Raw genomic sequence first — 23135 nt, 5'->3', positions numbered from 1 at the left:
CAAAATTTCATTCCCAGGGGCCCTTTATTTTAAAAGAATATAAAACTATTTATTGACTACTGTTTACCAGTATTTACAATAAAGTAAACAATACATAGTTGGATAACATTCTGATTATTACAAAGTTAGTGTTTTTCCTGGTTTCTGCTGAACCAGTAACTCAAATACTGAGAAGACTGAGCCTACATGTAAGGAAGAATTTGGGGTAAAGAAAAAACACGCAACTCAAAGAATTTAGAATACAAAAGTTTGTTGACCCATTTATTTCAGCAGGTCCTAAATTGCCAATATCTGATTATGATTAGGTTTCCATGAAGAATGTCTTAGACATTCCATGAATCATGATCTTTTAGTCAATACAGCACAAAGATTTCCACTTCTTGAAAAGGAATAGTTCAGTACAAGGAACCTTTAAATGTCCATTTAACTAACTTTCACTTACCTAATTAAACAAGGATTTGTCTAGTTTTCTCATTTGCATGGGGAGGTTGTTGGTAGTGATAAAATTTTTCTTTCAGGGATCTTGCAAATAAACTTGCATTTATATCACTCTAGGTATGGAAATGGATTCTGATATGGCTGCTTTTAAATTGTTCTGTTTAAATTGTTTACAATATATTTAAATTGTCCAATTAATTACAAAATTTGAAAAGTTAAGGCTTCAGGAAAAATTTCAATTTAACTTTAAGTGATTCATTTCCTAGGTTGCTGAAAATGACAGCATCCCAGAAACATAGGCTTAGCCATGATTATGAAATGCTGTTTTTGTTTTGGTGAATGTCAAAAAAAAAAAGGAAAGGAAAGGAAACCATTTACGTTTGTATTTTTATGTATACACACAAAAACAACCACAAATAAGCAAAAACCCAGATGGCCCTTAGGCATATGGGAGTAAAACACAAATTCTTTTTTTTTTTTTAATGTTTATTTATTTTTGAGACAGAGTGCGAGTGGGGGAGGGGCAGTGAGAATGAGAGACACAGAATAAGAAACAGGCTCCAGGCTCTGAGCTATCAGCACAGAGCCCTACGCAGGGCTCAAACTCATGAACTGTGAGATCATGACCTGGGATGCAGTCAGATGCTCAAATGACTGAGCCACCCAGGTGACCCGTAAAACACAAATTCTGATTGAGTAATGACTCTAAAGATTTTCCCATGGTCTCAAATATTCTTTTCTGACGAAGGAATCAACTACAGAAAACTTTTATTGTTTCAAAGTAACCAGAGATATAGACTGGAAAACAACAACAACTCCCCCAATACTACTTCAAATTGAACCTATCAAAGTTGATTTTTATTAGAATACTATTTCTTCACACAAATAAATCAAAAAACCAAAACCCAGAAGCACCTTAGTGGCTCAGTAGGTTAAGCATCCAACTTTGGCTCAGGTCATGATCTCTCCTCTGTCCACAAATTTGAGACTCACTTTGAGCTCTGTGCTGACAGCTCAGAACCTGGAGCCTCCTTTGGATTCTGTATCTCCCTCTCTCTCTGCCCCATCCCCACTAGCATTCTTGTTGTCTCTCTCTCTCAAAAATAAACATAAAAAAACCCCAAAACCCAGATTACATGTGTGTGTATATGTGTGTATATAAACATATATATATGTATATATATATATATATACACACACAGACACAATCTATATATAAAAAGTTATTGAGCATCATCTTCTAAACAAAAATGCCACCTTAGTCTGTCCTCATAAAAAGCAATTACAATTTGAGGACATTTGATGTTTGCCTCTTTTGCCAGCACCATGTCTACCTCATCTTAATCTTTCCATTTCATGAGAAACATTAATTCTCCACTACTGCCCGTGGCACCAATTATTCATTCAGTATTTATCAGCAGCATCTTTTTTCTCCTTTGATTTGCTATCATCAGATTCATTGTCAGATACAGATTTTCTTTTCATACAATCTTTTTCTTTGTCAGTTTTTTGAAAATTAAAGAAATACTTCAATTAATTCTGGACAATCTTAATTTTCTTCAGGTTCCCAAGTATTGTCAGCATCTGTAAATCCCTTTCACTTAAGGAAATACTCCACCTTCCCATTCACTACATGTCATTTCAGTACATTTCAGTACTTTTCTTCAGGCTCTGCCTCTTTTACTTTTTTTCTCTTCTCATTCTATTTCTTTCCCAATTTTTGCAATGTAGTTTTATTGGAGGCCATTTTTTATTGCAGGCTTGAAGAGCATTTATTCACTGCCTCTGAGCAGTTCTGGGTCCCTGGTTTGCAGCATCTCCCCCTTTATTTATTTTTTAATGGACCTTTTGTCCTGAAAAGCCTTAATTTTTTTAAGTAATTAAATGTGTAAATATTTTATTTTATTGCGTCTTCATTTTGAAACATAATAAGAAAGATCTCTCCCCATACACAGATTATAGAAGAATCTACCCATATTTTCTTCTAATTCTTCTGTTGCTTCAAGATTTGCATTTAGATCTCTGACCGATTTGGACTCTGTGGTATCTTTTCCCAAGTGGCTATTTTGGTTATTTATCAACGTATAACAAACTACCCCCAAACTTAGTGGCTTAAAATAATACCCACTTTATTAGCTTCCATAGCTATTATGAAGATTTGACTCAGCTGAGCAGTTCTGCTAATCTTGCCTCTGGTTCTCTTGTATAGTTGCAGTACTTGGTGGCTGGGGCTGGAGTTCTGTAAATGCTGTAAAGTTCTGTAATGCTGGAGTTCTGTAAATGGATTTAAATGCTGGGAAGGTGGGGCATCTCTCTTTCTGCATGTAGTTCCAGGTCCTCTTCTCTCCAAGTGGCTTCTCCATTTAGTCTTTTCTCCCTTTTTCTTTTCTTTTTTAAACAGCTTTTATTGTGGTTGGCTTCATATACCATAAAATTCACCTATTTATAGTTCATACATTTCAGTACAATCATAGATTTGTACAGTCATCACCACAATCTAATTTATAAGTACTTATAACATCCTGGAAAGAAACCCTGCACTCATTAGCAAGTCATTCCTCATTTTTGCTGCAACCCTCATCCCTGTTCCTGCCTTAATTACTGATCTACTTTTCTGTCTGTATGAATTGGTCTATTCTGGATATTTCATAAAGGAATAATATACTACTTAGTCTTTTTAACTAGTGTCTTTTACTTAGCATAATGTTTCAAGATTCATCTATGTTGTAGCATGTATCAGAATTTCATTGCCTTTTATAAACAAATAATAATCCATTGTATGGTGACATCACAATTTGTTTACCCAGTCATCTGTTGCTGAACACTTAGGTTGTTTCCACTTTTTGGCTATCATGAATTATGCTTCTATGAAATTCTTTGTAAAGTTTTTGTGTGGACATATGTTTTGATTTCTGAAGTATATACCTAAGAGTGGAATTACTGGGTCACCTGTTTAGCCTTTATTTTTTAAATGCCATTAAAATTTTTTTTGCATCATGATAAGTCTACTCTTTACTCCTCATCTCCTATTACCCTCAATCCCCTACACCCTTCCCTCTGGTAACCATCAGTTTGTTTTCTATAGTAAAGAGTCTGTTTCTTGGTGTGTCTCTTTTTCCCTTTACTCATTTATTTCTTAAATTCCATATATGAGTGAGATTATATGGTCTTTGTCTTTCTTTGACTTACTTCATTTAGCATTAGTCTCTAGCTCTATCCATATAGTTGCAAATGTAAAGATTTGGTTCATTTCCATTGCTGAATAATATTCCATTGTATATATATACCACTTCTTTATCCATTCATCTATCAGTGTACACTTGGACTGCTTCCATAGTTTGGCTATTGTAAATAATGCTACAGTAAACATAGGAGTGCACGTGTCCCTTTGAATTAGTGTTTTTGGGGGCACCTAGGTGGCTCAGTTGGTTACACATCTGAAGTTTTAGATTAGGTCATGATCTCATGGTTCATGGGATCAACCACAGAGCCTGCTTGGGATTCTCTAACTCCTTATCTTTCTGCCCCTCCCCCACTCATTCTTGCATTCTCTCTCTCTCTCAAAATAAATAAATAAAAATAAATTAATTAGTGGGGGTTTTTATTGGATGAAATCACAGTAGTGCAATTGCTGGATTGTAGGGCAGTTCTATTTTTCACTTCTTGAGGAAACTGCATACTATATTCCAGAGTGGCTGTACAAGTTTGTGTTTCAACCAACAGTGCACAGGGTTCCTTTTTCTCCACATTGTCGTTTCTTGTGATTTTGATTTTAGCCATTCTGACAGGCATGAGGTGATATCTAACTGTAATTTTAATTTGTATTTCACTGATGGTGAATGATGTTGAGCATCTTTTCATGTGTCTGTTGGCCATCTGTATGTTTACTTGAAGAAATGTCTATTCATGTCTTATGCCCATTTTGTAATCGGATTATTTGTTTTTTGGATGTTAACTTGCATCAGTTCTTTATATATTTTGGATGAACGTTTTATTAAACACGTCATTTGCAAATATCTTCTCCCAGCCAGTAGCTTCGTTTTAGTTCTGTTCAATGTTTCCTTTGCTGTGCAGAAGCTTTTTTCTTAATCTTGATGTAGTCCCAATAGTTTATTTTTGCTTTTATTTCCCTTGCCCCAGGAGACATATCTAGAAAAATGTTGCTACTGCCAATATCAGAGATATTACTATCTATGTTCTCTTCAAGGATTTTTATGATTCCAGGTCTCACATTTAGGTCCTTACTCTATTTTGAGTTTATGTTTGTATGTGGTCCAGCTTCATTCTTTTGCATGTGGCTATTCAATTTTCCCAACATTTTTTGTTGAAGAGACTGTCTTTTTTCCATTGGATATTCATTCCTCATTAATGAAGATTAATTGACCATATAATTGTGGGTTCATTTCTGGGTTTTCTATTCTGTTTCATTTATCTATGTGTCTATTTTTGTGCCAGCAGCATACTGCTTTGGTTACTACAACTTTGTAATATAACTTGAAACCCAGAATCCTGATGTCTCCAGCTTTTGTTTTCTTTTTTAATTGTTTAATTTTCCCAGGCTTGATCTCATGACCCTGGGCCATGACCTAAGCTGAAATCAAGAGTCAGACGTTCAACCAACTGAGCCACCCAAGTGCTCCCAGCTTTGCTTTTCTTTTTCAATGTTGCTTTGGCTATTTGAGGTCTTTACAAATTTTATGATTGCTTATTCTATCTCAGTTAAAAATTCTGCTGGTATTTTGATATGGATTGAATTAAATGTACAGATTGCTTTGGGGAGTACAGACATTTTAACAATATCTGTTCTTCCAATCCAGGAGTATAGATGGAATGTCTTTCCATTTCTTTGTGTTATATTCAATTTTTTCATCAGGGTTTTATACTGTTCAGAGTACAGGTCTTTCACCACTTTAGTTAGGTTTATCCCTAGGTATTTTATTGTTTTCGGTGCAATTGTAAATGGGACTGCTGTCTTAATTTCTCTTTCTGTTGCTTCATTATTGGTATAGGAATGCAGCAGATGTCTGTACATTGGTTTTATATCTTGCAACTTTACTGAAGTCATTTATCAGTTTAGTCGTTTTTTGGTAGAGTCTTTTGGGTTTTCTATATATAATCACATGTCAAACGCATATATACTTCTTTTTACCAACTTGTATGCCTTTTATTGCTTTATGTTGTCTAATTACTGTGGCTAGGACTTCAAGTACGATGTTGAAGAAAAGTGGTGAGAGTGGACATTCCTGTATTGTTCATGACCTTAGGGGAAAGGCTCTCAGTTTTTACCCCTTGAGTATAATGTTGTCTGGTTTTTTTTAACGTTTATTTATTTTTGAGAGACAGAGACACAGCACAAGCAGGGGAGGGGCAGAGAGAGGAGGAGACACAGAATCCGAAGCAGGCTCCAGGCTCTGAGCTGTCAGCACAGAGCCCAACAGCTCAGAGCCCAATGAGGGGCTCAAACCCTGAACCTTGAGATCATGACCTGAGGCGAAGTTGGAGGCTTAACTGACTCAGCCACCCAGGAACACCTCTTGTCTGTTTTTCATATAAGACCTTTATTATGTTGAAATACGTTCCCTCTATACCTACTTTGCAGGGGGCTTTAATTATGCATGGATGTTATGCTTTGTCAAATGCTTTTTCTGCATCTATTGAAGTGATCATAAGATTTTCATCTTTTCTCTTATTGATGTGACATATCACGTTGGTTTTTTTGTGAATACTGAAGCACACTTGCATCCTGGGAATAAATCCCACTTAATCTAATTGTATGATTTTTTAAATATGTTGTTGGATTCAGTGCTAATATTTTGTTGAGGCATTTGCATCTATATCTGTGACTTAAAGGACTTAAAGGATCTTACAGGGGCACCTGGGTGGCTCAGTAGCTTAAGCGTCCAACTTCTCTCAGGTCATGATCTCACAGTTCATGAGTTTGAGCCCCACATTAGGCTCTGTGCTGACAGCTCAGAGCCTGGAGCCTGCTTTGGATTCTGTGCCTCCCTCTCTCTCTGCCCCTCACCTGTGCTCTCTCTCTCTCTCAAAACTAAATAAAAATTTTAAAAATTAAAAAAAAGGATCATGAAAAATTTCATTCCCGGGGCCCCTTAAAAATAAAGGATTCCTCTTTCTAGAAAGGTTTAAGTAGAGTTAAGACTAGAAGGAGGAAGATGGATGAGACCTCTCTAAACCCATGTAGCCCTATAACTCTAAAAATGGCCTTAACTCTGTGAACTCCACAGATGGAATAAGATAAATGTGCCACTTATAATTATTATCCTGATCCATCCAGAGATGCTGACTTTTGCCATTTGATGCTCACAAAGCACCACTCAGTATAATATACAAAGAATGCCATTATGTCTTTTGGATGGGAATACTTGAGATAAAATGGGAGGAAGGAGAAAATGTTTTGGTTAAAGAAAAAATTATGTATAGCAATAAAAACTTTGAGGTCACTTCTTCAAGAGAAAAATAAATTATCAAAGTGTTTTTTACTTCACCCTTTCTCATGACAGAAGTGATAGCTCCATCTCTTTCAAGAAAGAAAGAAAGAAAACAAAGTGACAAAGAAAGAAAGAAGAAAAAGAAACCTCTAGAGAGTGGAATTGTTTTTTAATGGACATATTGGGAGTTATATTTAGCTTTGGTAAAATGGTGATTTTCAGGGACTAATATTCTATTAGACCTAATGTCAGCATGTCATTGTTTCTATTACTTGTATACAGTTCAATGTTCTTACAGAATCTAGGGATTCTTCACCTATCTCCAGGCCTCAAGAGGTCTACATTAGTTCCTGTCTTGTAGCCAGAAAAAGACTAATCAAGTCATAACAGGCACCCCTGGTCCTACTTCAAAGCGACTCTAAACCTGTGTCTCAAGTCCCAGTAAGTTGCTTTTATTTTTTGTCCTGCCTACTCTACCCAATGACCCAGTATTTACGGCCAGTCTTATATTTATTGATAATCCTCCTATCCAAGTGCTTGTTTATTTTATGTTATTTAACAAACACTAATATGGATGTTGTTTTAAGCATTTTATAAATATCAATACATCTAATCATCAACACAACCTTATAAGGGAAGTTCCATTATCTTCACTGCATACATAATAACTTAGGCTTAGAGAAGGTTAATTGACCCAAAATAATGCTGCAAGTAAATGGTGGAACAGAGCTTTGAATCCAGGCATCCCAAGAATCCATGCCTTTAGCTACTATACTATGCTGTCTTCACAAAGGATACAGTCAAATAATGGTTGTTGGTTTATCAATTACCCAAAAGTTCCTCTGCTTTTTTTTAAATGTAATAATATCAAAACTGTAATTCCTTAAAGGCAACCAGCATAACCAATGATAACACTTACAAGTATCACATGACAGGCCTTTTTAGCACAGTCCTTAGTAATATATAACTTTGCATACCCCTGGAGATGGACAGATACAGAACTTTGCAAATCATCTTATTTCTCTGCCTTTACCTAATTAACTCTTTTGTAAACAGAAGACTGTGTTTTTCATTTCCAAAGATTGTTCTATTATAAGCTTAACAGGTGTTTCTATGGAGCTCAGTAGCCTGAGGGCTAAAATTAAAATATTTGAATCACAATGAAGGCAAAAGGAGACATCAAACTCCCCCCCCCCCAACCCCACTCAAATACTGAATCTCCAAGCTTTCCAATTCTTTCCTGTACCACCTAAGTGCTCCCCCCCAACACAGGCATAGGCTAAGGAACTTCCTACCATCAGTCTCCTCCAAGGGGCTTTCATCCTCCTATATTTGCCCTCCTTACTGGCATGGCAGCTGTTGATGTGACTGCTATTAGTCTATCAATTCCTAGGCTCTGTCAGTCTCATTTGGGCTTCTACTTTTCAAAATCACTGTCTCACCTGTTAATCCTGACGACCACCTTTCCAACACCTATTTTGAGTTCCCCAAAATACTAAAACTAGAAAGACAGGAAAGCCTTAATTTTTTCCTTTCCTCTATCTCCATATCCAATCTATCAGCAAGCCCTGTGGACTCTATCTTCAAATTATAACTCAAATCCTCCCACTTCTCTCATTCTCCATCTTTATCATCTTAAACTAAGACCACATTATCTCTCCCTAGGACAAAAATAGTTGCCTCCTTGATGAGGGAAGTCAAGGCAAGCTGACAGGGCACAAACACCTCCCCCCCCCACACACACACACACACAAACAGCCAGGGGGGATATGCATGACATTCCTCCACACTCCTGGCTGCCCAAGAACAAAGAAAAGGGGAAAAACAAATGGTTAACCATTAGAGATCAAAGTCCTGCAGGAACTAAGTCTCCATCACCTCTCCATAGTGCTGTGGGGAACAAAGGCAGAAGGAAATGACACATAGAACTAAATTTCCTTATAACCTGCAGCCCATTGACAAATACTTGAGGCTGGCAGAGTAAAATGTTTCTCTAGAACTCCCTACTGTCTTAATGCTAATGCTTTGCTAGAGGGAAAACCACCTTAGCTTGACAATAGCTAGGCCTCCAGTATCCTGTGAGTTTTCTTTAGCATGTGAAAATCTCCCTGGAAACGTCCCCTGGACTTTACCTCCCCCAATGTCATAGTATATAACCAGTCTCTCCTCAAGGTCCCAGGGTAGCTCTTCCTGACCACAGGTCCTGTCCCATGTTTCAATAAAATCACCTTTTTTGCATCAAAGACATCTTCAAGAATTCTTTCTTGCCATTGGCTCCAGACTCCACAAACCCCACTGTCACCCCCAAAAACCTCATCCTCCTAAATAGTGTCCTGGCTTCCACTCTTAACTTCCCACAATCCAATGTCCACTCTGTAGACAGTAATCTTTTTAAAGCACAATCTGATCAATCGCATTCCTCCTTAAAATTTTCCGGTGGCCTCCCACTAACCTCAGAACAAATCCAAATTGCTTACGATGGCCTATAAAAGCCACTCTGAATAATCTGGCCTCTGCTGATGTTTCACACTACTCATATTTTCCCTTGGGTTCTAAGAAAGACCAAACTCTTCCTAATCTCAGGATTTTTGAACTCACCTTTTCCTTTACCTGTATCAGTTGTTCTCTTTGTGTGGCTAGATTTGTCCCCTCGATAAGGCTCAGTTTAAATGTTATCTCCTCCAACATGCCTTCTAACCATCCTATCATAACTATCTTTATCATTATTTATCTTTATTTTATTATGTGGATTCTGTACTTCTTCGTATTGATTACCATCTGACATTTTCTTAACTATTTTTGAAATTTGTTGCCTGTCTCCCCCTTTCTTCATCCAGATGTGGTGCCTCTCTTCAATTTTTTTTTCTGGTGGCAAAAGAGGGGAGAGGAACCCCCTTCTGGCAGCAAAACCTTCATCTTTTCCTATCTGCCCCTCCTTGTCAGAGTTAAGACTTTTTTTTCTCTCCTCACTCCACTTTTTTTCCTCCCACTCCAAGCCAGATTTTGTATCCCCAAGACTCCAACTTGTACCCTCGTTTCTGCTCTGAAAAAGAGCATACTGGAAGTCACAAAATATGTCTTGCAGGCTGAAAAGAATTTTAAATCATAATAGAAGTCTGAAGAAATCCATCCTTCCCCTTATTAAAATTATACCCAAATCTCTTAGAAGACACAATAGGAAGAAAACTAGATACAGGAGAACAGAAGTTCAGGTTGGGAGTAGTGGCTAATCTTTGGAGTCCTGAACTGTAATCTCTATGTAGAAAATGTCCCTAAATTACCAACCTTAGAAGAGCTGGGTGATTTCACTAATATAAGAGGCCAGTTTCCTTAAAAGGCCCACTTGCAACATTTCCATGACAACCTGAAGCAAACATGCTTCTTGCTTAGTGTTTACATAAAGTAGAGGCAGCTACAATACAAATAATGGGGGAGTCAGAGAGAACAAGGGACAAAGAGAGAGAATTACAGGGGAGACAGAGAATGAGAGCGAGAGCGAGAGCAAGAGAGAGAGGATGAGAGACCACAGAAGAAAGAATGAAAAAAAAAACAATGACAGAATGAATGGGGAAAGGGAAAGGAAGAGAGGAGTAGATCTTTGTTTTCATAATTTAGCTTCTATGACTGATTGTTTCTGGGGTACTCCATGTTTTGGAACACTGGTAAGTCAATTCCATCAGTGAGGTTGTGAGGTCTCTTCCTTCTTAATGAGCAACGACTACTTTGATGCTCTAGAGCAAAGGGGAGCCAAAATCAAAACATTTGGGAGATCAATGCCATGTATTTGGGTTTTTTTCTTTTTGATAGCTCTGATTAAAAGTTAGTTAATGAAAGGCAGGAGGCAGAACCACTAGCTAGGAAGATCACCAATTTTAAATAGCATTAACTAACTCCAAGAACTGCTGATATATTGGTGCAATGACTTCTAAACCTTTCCATCAAGTTTTTTCTTTACTCTATCCCCCCCCCCCGTAAAAGACCCCATTTCTGAAAGTTTTAACCTCATAGACAAATAGCATTTATTAATTAATCATTTTTTAGGTTTTATCAATTGAAAACATAGCTACTCAATGGAACTTGTGATCAGAGTGAGATAATGAGTATCATCACAAGTTGACACAATTCAAGGTAAAGCATAGAAACCGAACATGTTAATCAGGATGTGAGAACTGCTCAAATATCCCCATTCCTGCCCTTCATAGACTCCAGATGAATTATGTGTGATGTAAACAATCCCACATAGCTCTCCAGTGAAACAATAATTAAGTGATGGGAAAACACATTCATTGCCATTCATTGAAAAATGATCCAGAAGACCCTAGCAGGGAGAAAGAGAAGCTACTCACAGGGTTGGTGCTATGTGGATGCCACTTTAGGCAGAGTGAGAGAGGAAAAAAAGATCATGGACTATAGAGTATGCAGATCTGAGGGTTGACTGCCAAATTCTACAAGAATATACCAGCTTGTACACTGAAGCAAGTTATTAGGTTTCAAGTTATTTATACAGAAATAGGGTGATATCATCTATTTTAAAGCACTTTTATGAGGATCAGAAGTATATAAAGCACCTAGCAGCACTATCCTCCCACCCCCGCAACTACAATGACTACAAAGTCTTTTTGCTTAACCTTTTACAATCCTCTTTTCTTGAAGATCACCTGCTGGCTAGTAAAACCCATGTGTGGATACCATTCAGGGGTTGAGTTCATAGCACTTCTTTAGCTTCTTGCATTCTTTCATCAAAATCTTATCTAACACAAGACCTTTAATTACTTTGTCTCCCCTGTTAGCCTTTGGGGTACAAAGACATGCTGGAGTATCTTTATGACATTAACAGTTCATGAAGTAGAGGCATGCATTAGATAGCTATGCTAAGACCAAAAATCCCAGTAATAATTCCAAGTCTTATGGGAAGCACAGGACTTCAGAGTAAGACATCCAGTATCAGAATTCTATATCTACTCCCAGCTTGCTATGCAATCTTGGAAAAGATACTTCATCTTTTTGAGCCTCGGTTTCCTCCTTAGTAAAATTGGAATATAATACCAACTTCCAAATGTTTCTATTAAGAAGTAAATGAGATAATGCATGTAAATGGTATAGCACAACGCCTGGCACACAGACATTGAACAACAGATTGTCAGTTTTATTAGAATACCACCTTGATATGGTGAAGAGCATTACAGTAAAGCACCAAATGCACTGTTCGCCTGAAACAGTATGTCACACATACATGGAAGGTTTGAGAGCTCAAAATTGAGTATCAAAGTCAACAGGAGACATCCACTTGCTTTATTCATCAGATAGTATGAATACCACATTATTTGTGCCCAGATAAGTAATTAAACTTCTTTTTCTTTAATGTTTATTTCTGTGAGACTGAGAGACAGACTGAGTATGAGAAGGTGAGGGGCAGAGAGAGAGGGACACACAGAATCCAAAGCAGGCTCCAGGCTCCAAGCTGTCAGCATAGAGCCTGCTGTGGAGCTTGAACCCATGAACCATGAGATCATGACCCAAGCTTAAGTCAAATGCTTAACCGACTGAGCCACCCAGGCACCCCTTAACTTCTAACACAAAAACAAGATTCTGGGGGTGCCTGGGTGGTTCAGTCGGTTAAGCATCCGACTTTGGCTCAGGTCATGATCTCATGGATTCTGAGCTCAAGCCCCCCCATTGGGCAATCTGTTGTCTGTGCAAAGCCTGCTTCAGATCCTCTGTCCCCCTCTTTCTCTGTTCCTGCTTGTGCTCTCTCTCTCAAAAATAAATAAATATTAAAAAAAGAAGATTCTGGGAATATTATATAACAGTCTCTAAATCTGGTGTCTCATAAAATGTCTCCATCTCAATGCAAACTAGCGCAGCCACTCTAGAAAACAGTATGGAGGTTTCTCAAAAAGTTAAAAATAGAACTACTCTATGAACCAGCAATTGCACTACTAGATATTTACCCAAAGAATACAAAAATACTAATTCAAAGTGATACATGCACCCTGGTGTTTATAGCAGCATTATCTACAATAACCAAAATATGGTAATAGCCCAAATGTCCACCAACAGGTGAATACATAAAGAAGATGTGGTATTTACTGCTAGGAATTTGCCCAAGGAATACAGGAGTACTGATGCATAGGAACACATGTACCCCAATGTTTATAGCAGCACTATCAACAATAGCCAAATTATGTAAAGAGCCTAAATGTCCATCAACTGATGAATGGATAAAGAAGATGTGGTTTATATATACAATGGAATACCACTTGGCAATAAGAATGAAATCTGGCCATTTGCAGCAACATGGATGGAACTGGAAGGTATTATGCTAAGTGAAATAAGTCAGTAAGAGAAAGACAGATACCATATGTTTTCAGTCATACGTGGATCCTGAGAAACTTAACAGAAGACTTTGGGGGGAGGGGAAGGGGAAAAAAAAGTTACAGAGAGGGAGGGAGGCAAACCATAAGAGACTCTTGGATACTGAGAACAAACTGAGGGTTGATGGGGGTTGGGGGAGAGGGAAAAGTGGGTGGTGGGCATTGAGGAGGGCACTTGTTGGGATGAGCACTGGGTGTTGTATGGAAACAAATGTCAATAAATTATATTAAAAAAAGAAGATGTGGTATTTACATACAATGGAATATTACTCAGCCATAAAAAATAAGGAAATCTTACTATTTAATAAGTCAGACAGAGAAAGGCTGACATGAGTTCACTCATGTTTTGTTAGGAAATGAAACAAATGAGCAAAGGGAAAAAGTAGAGAGGGGGGAAAACCAAGAAACATATTCTTAACTACAGAAAACAAACAGATGGTTACCAGAGAGGAGGTAGGTGGAGGGATGGGTTAAATAGGTGATGGGGATTAAGGAGTACACTTGTTGTGATGAGCACTGGGTGTTGTATGGAAGTGTTGAATCACTTGAACACCTGAAACTAATAGTGCACTGTATGTTAACTAATTGGAATTTAAAATAAAAACTTAAAAAAAAATGTCTCCATCTCATGTAGCATAAAGTTCAAGTCCATTGATTTCAGACCAGATGGAAATACAACACATTTCCAAAATTAGCCACCTTAACTATTTCCAGATCTTCATAAAATAAAAATAGGCCATGGATATTCTGCAAATGCTTGGGTTTTCAACATATCCACCTACTCTTGGGTTAATTACCCAAAGACTGTGGTAACACTATCTTTGTTATGTATCCATTTTTTTAATCACATAATTTTAGAGATTTACTAGCAACATTTTCACTTGGATTGTGGTGAAAGAAGGCATTAGAAATAGAAAAGACAAGTAATATCATGGTGTGACACCAAAAGTACTTAATGGAAGTCAGAAACTGACTTATTATATAGTATGAGCCCACGGAATCAGCTCTACAGACCTAATGCTGCTCTTGTGCAAACTAAGTGAATCAACATAGGTGTTCTCTAACATCTCAAAGAGTCTGCCATCTTAAGTTTGTATATTGATACAAATAAATGAGTTTATACATATAAAATTCCAGCTGCTGTATTGTGTCTAATATTTAATTACAAATACGACGCATTTTGATCTAGTCCTCTTCTATTTCTCTTCCACAAGTAATGCCTTAGGCAATTTCCCCAGTGATATATTGGAAATGAAGATAGTAGTAGTAATAGCAATAGTGGTGAAAACTTATTTCAACTTCCTATTGGCCATATCCTGTCATAAACACTTAACAAGCAATAACTCACTTAATACAAACCTAGAAGGAAGATACTCTTATTATCTCTGCTTTGTAGAAGAGGAAGATGAGGCACAAAAAAGTGAAGTGAACTGCCTTAAACAGCCAGAAATAAAACCCAGAATTGTGGTTCTTAATCACTGTGCAAAAAGGAAGTAGCAGAAGAACATTGGAATGGGAATTCTACTTCCAGCCAAGATGGAATAAAAGGGACCAGATTTATTGTACTTCCTTAAGTGACTAGAAAACCAGGGGGTTGTAAAACAACCTTTCTCAGATATCAGACAAGTAACACAGGACTGTGATCTCCCCCTGCTAAAAGGTAAATAAAAAAGGTAAGTGCAACATTGCCCCAGTTTACTGTATGGAGGCAGTTTCCATGACATGGTGCAAGGAGAGGGAATTCAAAAAGAGATCAGGGAATTGAAGAGACAGAGAATAGAGTTCAGAGTGGCCAATGTGGTTTGAAATTGTTGAGGAGAGTGAAGGACAAAAGGGAGCTATATAGAGAGTATGAGCTCCAAAGACCTACAAAGATGTCTCTTTGAGTCTCTGGCTGATTATGGAATCTGTAATATGCATGAGAGAAGCTCATGAAAGCTACTGAACCTACTGAAAGCTGAGATGAGACACGAACGATGAAACGATGAGAAAGGAATAGACAGAATGACTTACAGGATAGTGGCATGAAGAGCTTGGCAGACTTTAAACCCAGTAAAGAACCATAATTAGTTAAAATTATAAAAAAAGTAACAACCACTAAAGTTCTTTGGAAATTTTCCTAAGGACACACAGCAAACCAACAAACATTTCATCAAGAAAATGCACTAACTTTTGGTAAGAACAATGACAGTCTGTTGCTTTTAAGACATGATCCATTCCCTGCCCCTACCTGACAGTCCCCCAATTCAGTGTGACAGAAGCTACATGGGCAGTTGCAGCCAACTACCTGGGATCTTTCCCCCTCAACTCAAAACCTAGGATTGCAATCTCACGTGGGGTATACCAGCATACCCACATTAATCATCCCCAACCCTGTGTTTCAGAAGCTCTAATCTGATTGGGCATGGCTGAAAGGACTTAGGACCCCTTTCCTCTACTCAGCTACCACTCATGGGGCAGGCATGACAGGCCAAGAATACTGGGCCTCAAATGCCCTCACCTCAGCTTGCTTATAAGATGAGGTTCCATACCAAGACAGTAAAGTCAAGAAGTCTAGAAGCTACCACCTCCACCCAGAACACTGTGAATAAACTAGGGATATAACTGAGAAGGAGGTCACTGTCTTAACATCTAGCTCTTGAGTAAAGGAATAGATGTTTTCCCAGCAGAACAGGAAGGCCCTAAGAATGGTGAACTCCAGAACTCTCCCCAAGGGAACTGATTTATTTTGAACAGAGCATGAGGAAGTTCAAACCACAGACTGCTATGAAAAACAGTGGAGATTTCACTGGTGAGCACTTAAGAAGGGACTGGTTGGCCCATGATAGCAAAACCATACATAAGCTAGAAGCTGAAAAGAGAGAACCAAGAAAAGATGTAGCTAAGAAGAGGCTTCCCAGGGTCATAATATATCTCAAATACTGGTCTCAAAACTACCCCTGCAAAAGGACCTGAATTTAATTAGATCAGATGGAACAATTTATGCCCCAGGACATTGTCAAAACAATACAACAACCAGATGGCAATTAATGCTGATTGTACCAATAGAGACAGACAACACAGACTAGAAAAAGAGAGAGCAAATAGATTTTGCTAAAACCACTGCCATCCCAAGGTGACTATCCACACACCAAACCTTATTCCCTGTGAAGAGACATCAGAGGCTTTATACTTTGAGGGAAATAGATTTTAATGAACTAGTACAGCTAAGTCACTAAGCAAATCAACAACAGACAACAAGAAGCCCAGGAGGTGGGGGGAGGGGGGTGAGGGCTGTAATAAGTATTCATGTTTCTACAATTATTTATCTAAAATGTTCAATTTTCAACAACAAAAAAATACAAGATATGCAAAGAAACAGGAAAGTGTGACTCACATAGGAAAAAATAGGAAACAGAAACTGTCCTCAAGAGTGATCAGATACTAGACTTTGCAAATAAAAATTTCAAAACAGATAGTGTAAATATGTTTAAAGAACTAAAGGAAACCATGGCTAAAGTAATAAAGGAAGCTATCATAACAATGTCACATCTAATATAGAAGCTAAATACACAGAATTTTAAAAACCCAAATGGAAATTCTAGAGTTTAAAATTATAATAATTGAAGTGAAAAATTCACTAGAGGTGTTATATATAGATTTTACATATAGAAGAGTGAAATCAGTGAAATGAATTCAGGAAAGACTAGGAAGTTGTACAATCCAAAGAACAGAGAAAATGAACCAAAATGAACAGAGCCTCAGAGCAATCAATGCAGGACTCCATTAAATAAGCCAACATATGTGTAATATAGTAATAGAATGAGAGAGATAGAAAAAATATTAGAAACAACAATGGCCAAAAACTCCCCAAATTTGGTGAAAAACATTAACCTACACATACAAGAAGTTTAATAAACGTCAAGTAAGATAAAGGTAGAGATACACACCCAGGCAAATAATAGCAAAATATTGAAAGACAAAAAACGAAAATCCTGAAAGCAGCAAGAGGAAAACAAGTCATCACAAAGGAGGGAACCCGCTAAGTTTAACAGAGAATTCCTACCACAGACAATGGAGGTTGAAGAGCAGTGGGATATTTTTAAAATATTGAACCAAAAATTGTCAACCATGAATCTTCTATCCAGAAACACTATTTTCACAAATGAAGGTAAAATAAAGACATTTCCAGGAAAACAAAGACAGAGAATTTGTTGTTAGCAAATCGGCCTCGCGAGAAATGCTAAAAGAAGTTATTCAGGCTGAAAGAGGGTGACCCTGATGTTAATTTGATCCTACAATAAAAAACACAGAGCACTGGTAAAGGTTATTTGATAAATGTAAAAGGCAGTGAAATGTGTATTTTTCTCATTTCGTTTAATTAATTTGTATGAAAATACACGTTGTATGGAATTGTTGGGCATTTAATATATAGAAATATAATAAGTTTGGCAATAACAGCACCAGGAAAGTGGGTGAGAAGAAGCTGTACTGACGTAAGGGAACGACATCATATGGGAACGAAACTATAGGAAAAAATGAAGCAAATAAGAACAGTAATAGAAAGACAAATAGGATCAACTCTATAAATATATACTTGCTTGCATTTATTCTCTTAGCTTCTTTAAAACTATAAATGATCTAAGATAGTAAATATACTAATGTATTGTTGGATGTGTATCATATATAGATATATAAGAAACAATAATAGCACAAAAAGGGGAGGCAGGGTAGAACTATACACGGGTAAGAGGTCTATCTGACAATAATTAAATTGGTAAAAATATGAACTACATTATGATATATTAAGATATAATGGTGAGCTCGAGCAACAACAAGGAAAGTAACTAAAAATATAGTGGAAAAAAATCATAAAAATAATTAAAGTATTATGCTAGAAAATATTCATTTAATCAAAAGAAAACATATAAATACAAACAGAGGGGGAAAAAGACACAAAACAGAAAACCAAAAGTAAAGTAACAGGCATAAATTCAACTACATCAATAACAACATTAAATATGATTTAAACAATCCAATAAAAAGTGAGAGATTGGGGGCACCTGGGTGGTTCAGTCAGTTAAGTGTCTGACTTTGGCTCAGGTCATGATCTCACAGCGTGGGTTCGAGCCCTGCATCGGGCTCTGTGTTGACAGCTCAGAGCCTGGAGCCTGCTTTGGATTCTGTGACTCCCTCTCTCTCTGCTCCTCCCCACTCGCACTCTCTCTCTCTCTCTCTCTCTCTCAAAAATAAATAAACATTAAAAAAAATTTTTTTTAAAGTGAGAGATTGTCATACTCTATTGAAAAATAAGATCAGGGGTGCCTGGATGGTTTAGTCGGTTAAGCGTCCAACTTTGGCTCATGTAATGATCTCATGGTTTGTGAGTTTAAGCCCTGCATCGGGCTCCACACTGATAGTGCAGAACCTGCTTGGGATTCCCGCCCCCCACCCCACCGGCCTCTGCCCCACCTCTCACTTGCACACACACACTCTCTCTCAAAATAAATATGTAAACATTTGTTTAAAAAGCTTTAAAAATAAGATTGAGGGGCGCCTGAGCGGCGCAGTCGGTTAAGCGTCCGACTTCAGCCAGGTCACGATCTCGCGGTCCGTGAGTTCGAGCCCCGCGTCAGGCTCTGGGCTGATGGCTCAGAGCCTGGAGCCTGTTTCCGATTCTGTGTCTCCCTCTCTCTCTGCCCCTCGCCTGTTCATGCTCTGTCTCTCTCTGTCCCAAAAATAAATAAACGTTGAAAAAAAAATTAAAAAAAAAATAAATAAGATTCAATTACATGCTGTCTACAGGACATTTACTTTAGATTCAAAGATCTAAATTGGGTGAAAGTAAAGAATGGAAAAAGATAAATGATGCAAATAGCAACTATAAAAAAGTTGGAGTGGCTATACTAATATCAAACAAAATAGACTTAAAAAAATTATAAAAGATAAACAGGGACATTGTATAATGATAAAAAGGTCAATCTGTCAGGAAGGTCATACCAATCATAAACCATATATGTACCTAACAACAGAACTCCAGAATACATGAAGGAAAATCTGACAGAATTGAAGGGGAAAATAGGCCTTTCAACAATAATAGCTGATGCCTTCAATATCCCACCTTCAACAATGATTAAAACAATTAGGCAGATCAACAAAGATATAGAGGCCTTGAACAAAACTATAAACCAAATACATGTAACAGACATAGATAGATGACTGCATCCCAAAACAGAATAGATCTCGAGGAAGATGGTGGCGTAGGAGGACGCTGGGCTCTCCTGCTGATCACTTTGATTCCACCAACACCTGCCTAAATAACCCAGAAAACCGCCAGAGGATTAGCAGAACGGAGTCTCCGGAGCCAAGCGCAAACGAGAGGCCCACGGAAGAGGGTAGGAAGGGCAGCGAGGCGGTGCGCGCTCCACGGACTGGCGGGAGGGAGCCGGGGCGGAGGGGCGGAGGGGCGGAGGGGCTGCTCCCTGGCCAAGCAGAGATCCCGAGTCTGGCTGGCAAAAGTGGAGGGGCCTGACGGACTGTGTTCCCACAGCAAGCGCGACTTAGTGTCTGGGAGGTCATAAATTAACAGCTCTGCTCAGAAAGCCGGAAGGCTGGAGGACAAAGGGAGGGAGAGCTGCTGAGCCCGCGGACGACAGAGGTCAGTTTGGCGGGGAACAAAGGCTCTCACCAGCACCATCTCCCCCGCCCATCCCCCAGCCAAAATCCCAAAGGGAACCAGTTCCTGCCAGGGAACTTGCTCGCTCCACGCACACACCCAACTCTGCGCTTCTGCGGAGCCAAACCTCCGGCAGCGGATCTGACTCCCTCCCGCTGCCACAGGGCCCCTCCTGAAGTGGATCACCTAAGGAGAGGCGAGCTAAGCCTGCCCCTCCTGCCCCCGTGCACCTTGCCTACCCATCCCAGCTAATACACCAGATCCCCAGCACCACAAGCCTGGCAGGGTGCAAGTAGCCCAGACGGGCCACGCCACCCCACAGTGAATCCCGCCCCTAGGAGAGGGGAAGAGAAGGCACAGACCAGTCTGACTTGGGCCCCAGCGGTGGGCTGGGGGCAGACATCAGGTCGGACTGCGGCCCCGCCCACCAACTCCAGTTATACACCACAGCACAGGGGAAGTGCCCTGCAGATCCTCACCACGCCAGGGACTATCCAAAATGACCAAACGGAAGAATTCCCCTCAGAAGAATCTCCAGGAAATAACAACAGCTAATGAACTGATCAAAAAGGATTTAAATAATATAACAGAAAGTGAATTTAGAATAATAGTCATAAAATTAATCGCTGGGCTTCAAAAGAGTATAGAGGACATCAGAGAATCTCTTGCTACAGAGATCAAGGGACTAAGGAACAATCACGAGGAGCCGAAAAGCGCTTTAAATGAAATGCAAAGCAAAATGGAAATGACGACAGCTCGGATTGAAGAGGCAGAGGAGAGAATAGGTGAACTAGAAGATAAAGTTATGGAAAAAGAGGAAGCTGAGAGAAAGAGAGATAAAAAAATCCAGGAGTATGAGGGGAAAATTAGAGAACTAAGTGATACACTAAAAAGAAATAATATACACATAATTGGTATCCCAGAGGAGGAAGAGAGAGGGAAAGGTGCTGAAGGGGTACTTGAAGAAATTATAGCTGAGAACTTCCCTGAACTGGGGAAGGAAAAAGGGATTGAAATCCAAGAGGCACAGAGAACTCCCTTCAGACGTAACTTGAATCGATCTTCTGCACGACATATCATAGTGAAACTGGCAAAATACAAGGATAAAGAGAAACTTCTGAAAGCAGCAAGGGATAAACGTGCCCTCACATATAAAGGGAGACCTATAAGACTCGTGACTGATCTCTCTTTTGAAACTTGGCAGGCCAGAAAGAATTGGCACGATATCTTCAGTGTGCTAAACAGAAAAAATATGCAGCCGAGAATCCTTTATCCAGCAAGTCTGTCATTTAGAATAGAAGGAGAGATAAAGGTCTTCCCAAACAAACAAAAAATGAAGGAATTTGTCACCACTAAACCAGCCCCACAAGAGATCCTAAGGGGGATCCTGTGAGACAAAGTACCAGAGACATCACTACAAGCATAAAACATACAGACATCACAATGACTCTAAACCCGTATCTTTCTATAATAACACTGAATGTAAATGGACTAAATGCTCGAACCAAAAGACATAGGGTATCAGACTGGATAAAAAAACAAGATCCATCTATTTACTGTCTACAAGAGACTCATTTTAGACCTGAGGACACCTTTAGATGGAGAGTGAGGGGATGGAGAACTATTTATCATGCTACTGGAAGCCAAAAGAAAGCTGGAGTAGCCATACTTATATCAGACAAACTAGACTTTAAATTAAAGGCTGTAACAAGAGATGAAGAAGGGCATTATATAATAATTACAGGCTCTATCCATCAGGAAGAGCTAACAATGATAAATGTCTATGTGCCGAATACCGGAGCCCCCAAATATATAAAACAATTACTCACAAACATAAGCAACCTTATTGATAAGAATGTGGTAATTGCAGGGGAATTTAATACCCACTTACAGAAATGGATAGATCATCTAGACACACGGTCAATAAAGAAACAAGGGCCCTGAATGAGACATTGGATCAGATGGACTTGACAGATCTATTTAGAACTCTGCATCCCAAAGCAACAGAATATACTTTCTTCTCGAGTGCACATGGAACATTCTCCAAGATAGATCATATACTGGGTCCCAAAACAGCCCTTCATAAGTTTACAAGAATTGAAATTATACCATGCATACTTTCAGACCACAATGCTATGAAGCTTGAAATCAACCCCAGGAAAAAGTCTGGAAAACCTCCAAAAGCATGGAGGTTAAAGAACACCCTACTAACGAATGAGTGGGTCAACCAGACAATTAGAGAAGAAATTAAAAAAAATATATGGAAACAAATGAAAATGAAAATACAATCCAAACGCTTTGGGATGCAGCGAAGGCAGTCCTGAGAGGAAAATACATTGCAATCCAGGCCTATCTCAAGAAACAAGAGAAATCCCAAATAAAAATCTAACAGCACACCTAAAGGAAATAGAAGCAGAACAGCAAAGGCAGCCTAAACCCAGCAGAAGAAGAGAAATAAGATCAGAGCAGAAATAAACAATATAGAATCTAAAAAAACTGTAGAGCAGATCAACGAAACCAAGAGTTGGTTTTTTGAAAAAATAAACAAAATTGACAAACCTCTAGCCAGGCTTCTCAAAAAGAAAAGGGAGATGACCCAAATAGATAAAATCATGCATGAAAATGGAATTATTACAACCAATCCCTCAGAGATACAAGCAAGTATCAGGGAATACTATGAAAAATTATATGTCAACCAATTGGACAACGTGGAAGAAATGGACAAATTCCTAAACACCCACACGCTTCCAAAACTCAATCAGGAGGAAATAGAAAGCTTGAACAGACCCATAACCAGCGAAGAAATTGAATCGGTTATCAAAAATCTCCCAACAAATAAGAGTCCAGGACCAGATGGCTTCCCAGGGGAGTTCTACCAGACGTTTAAAGCAGAGATAATACCTATCCTTCTCAAGCTATTCCAAGAAATAGAAAGGGAAGGAAAACTTCCAGACTCATTCTATGAAGCCAGTATTACTTTGATTCCTAAACCAGACAGACACCCAGTAAAAAAAGAGAACTACAGGCCAATATCCCTGATGAATATGGATGCAAAGATTCTCAATAAGATACTAGCAAATCGAATAAAAAGAATTATTCACCATGATCAAGTGGGATTCATTCCTGGGATGCAGGGCTGGTTCAACATTCGCAAATCAATCAACATGATACATCACATTAACAAAAAAAAAGAGAAGAACCATATGATCCTGTCAATCG

At 38.5% G+C, this 23135-nt stretch overlaps 1 protein-coding gene and 1 pseudogene across 6 annotated transcripts in view; both read right to left on the bottom strand.

The window, feature by feature from the left end:
- The window catches only part of EDA (ectodysplasin A), a 412220-nt gene that overhangs the window by 268160 nt on the left and 120925 nt on the right, over positions 1-23135 (bottom strand). The gene's annotated exons all lie outside the window — the stretch shown is intronic.
- Positions 1607-18698, bottom strand: LOC128311608 (chromobox protein homolog 3-like; annotated as a pseudogene).

Source organism: Acinonyx jubatus, chromosome X, assembly GCF_027475565.1.
Source record: "Acinonyx jubatus isolate Ajub_Pintada_27869175 chromosome X, VMU_Ajub_asm_v1.0, whole genome shotgun sequence".
NCBI lineage: Eukaryota > Metazoa > Chordata > Mammalia > Carnivora > Felidae > Acinonyx > Acinonyx jubatus.
The sequence above is the reverse complement of the archived record's forward strand: the minus strand, read 5'-3'. Positions and strand labels throughout refer to the sequence as shown.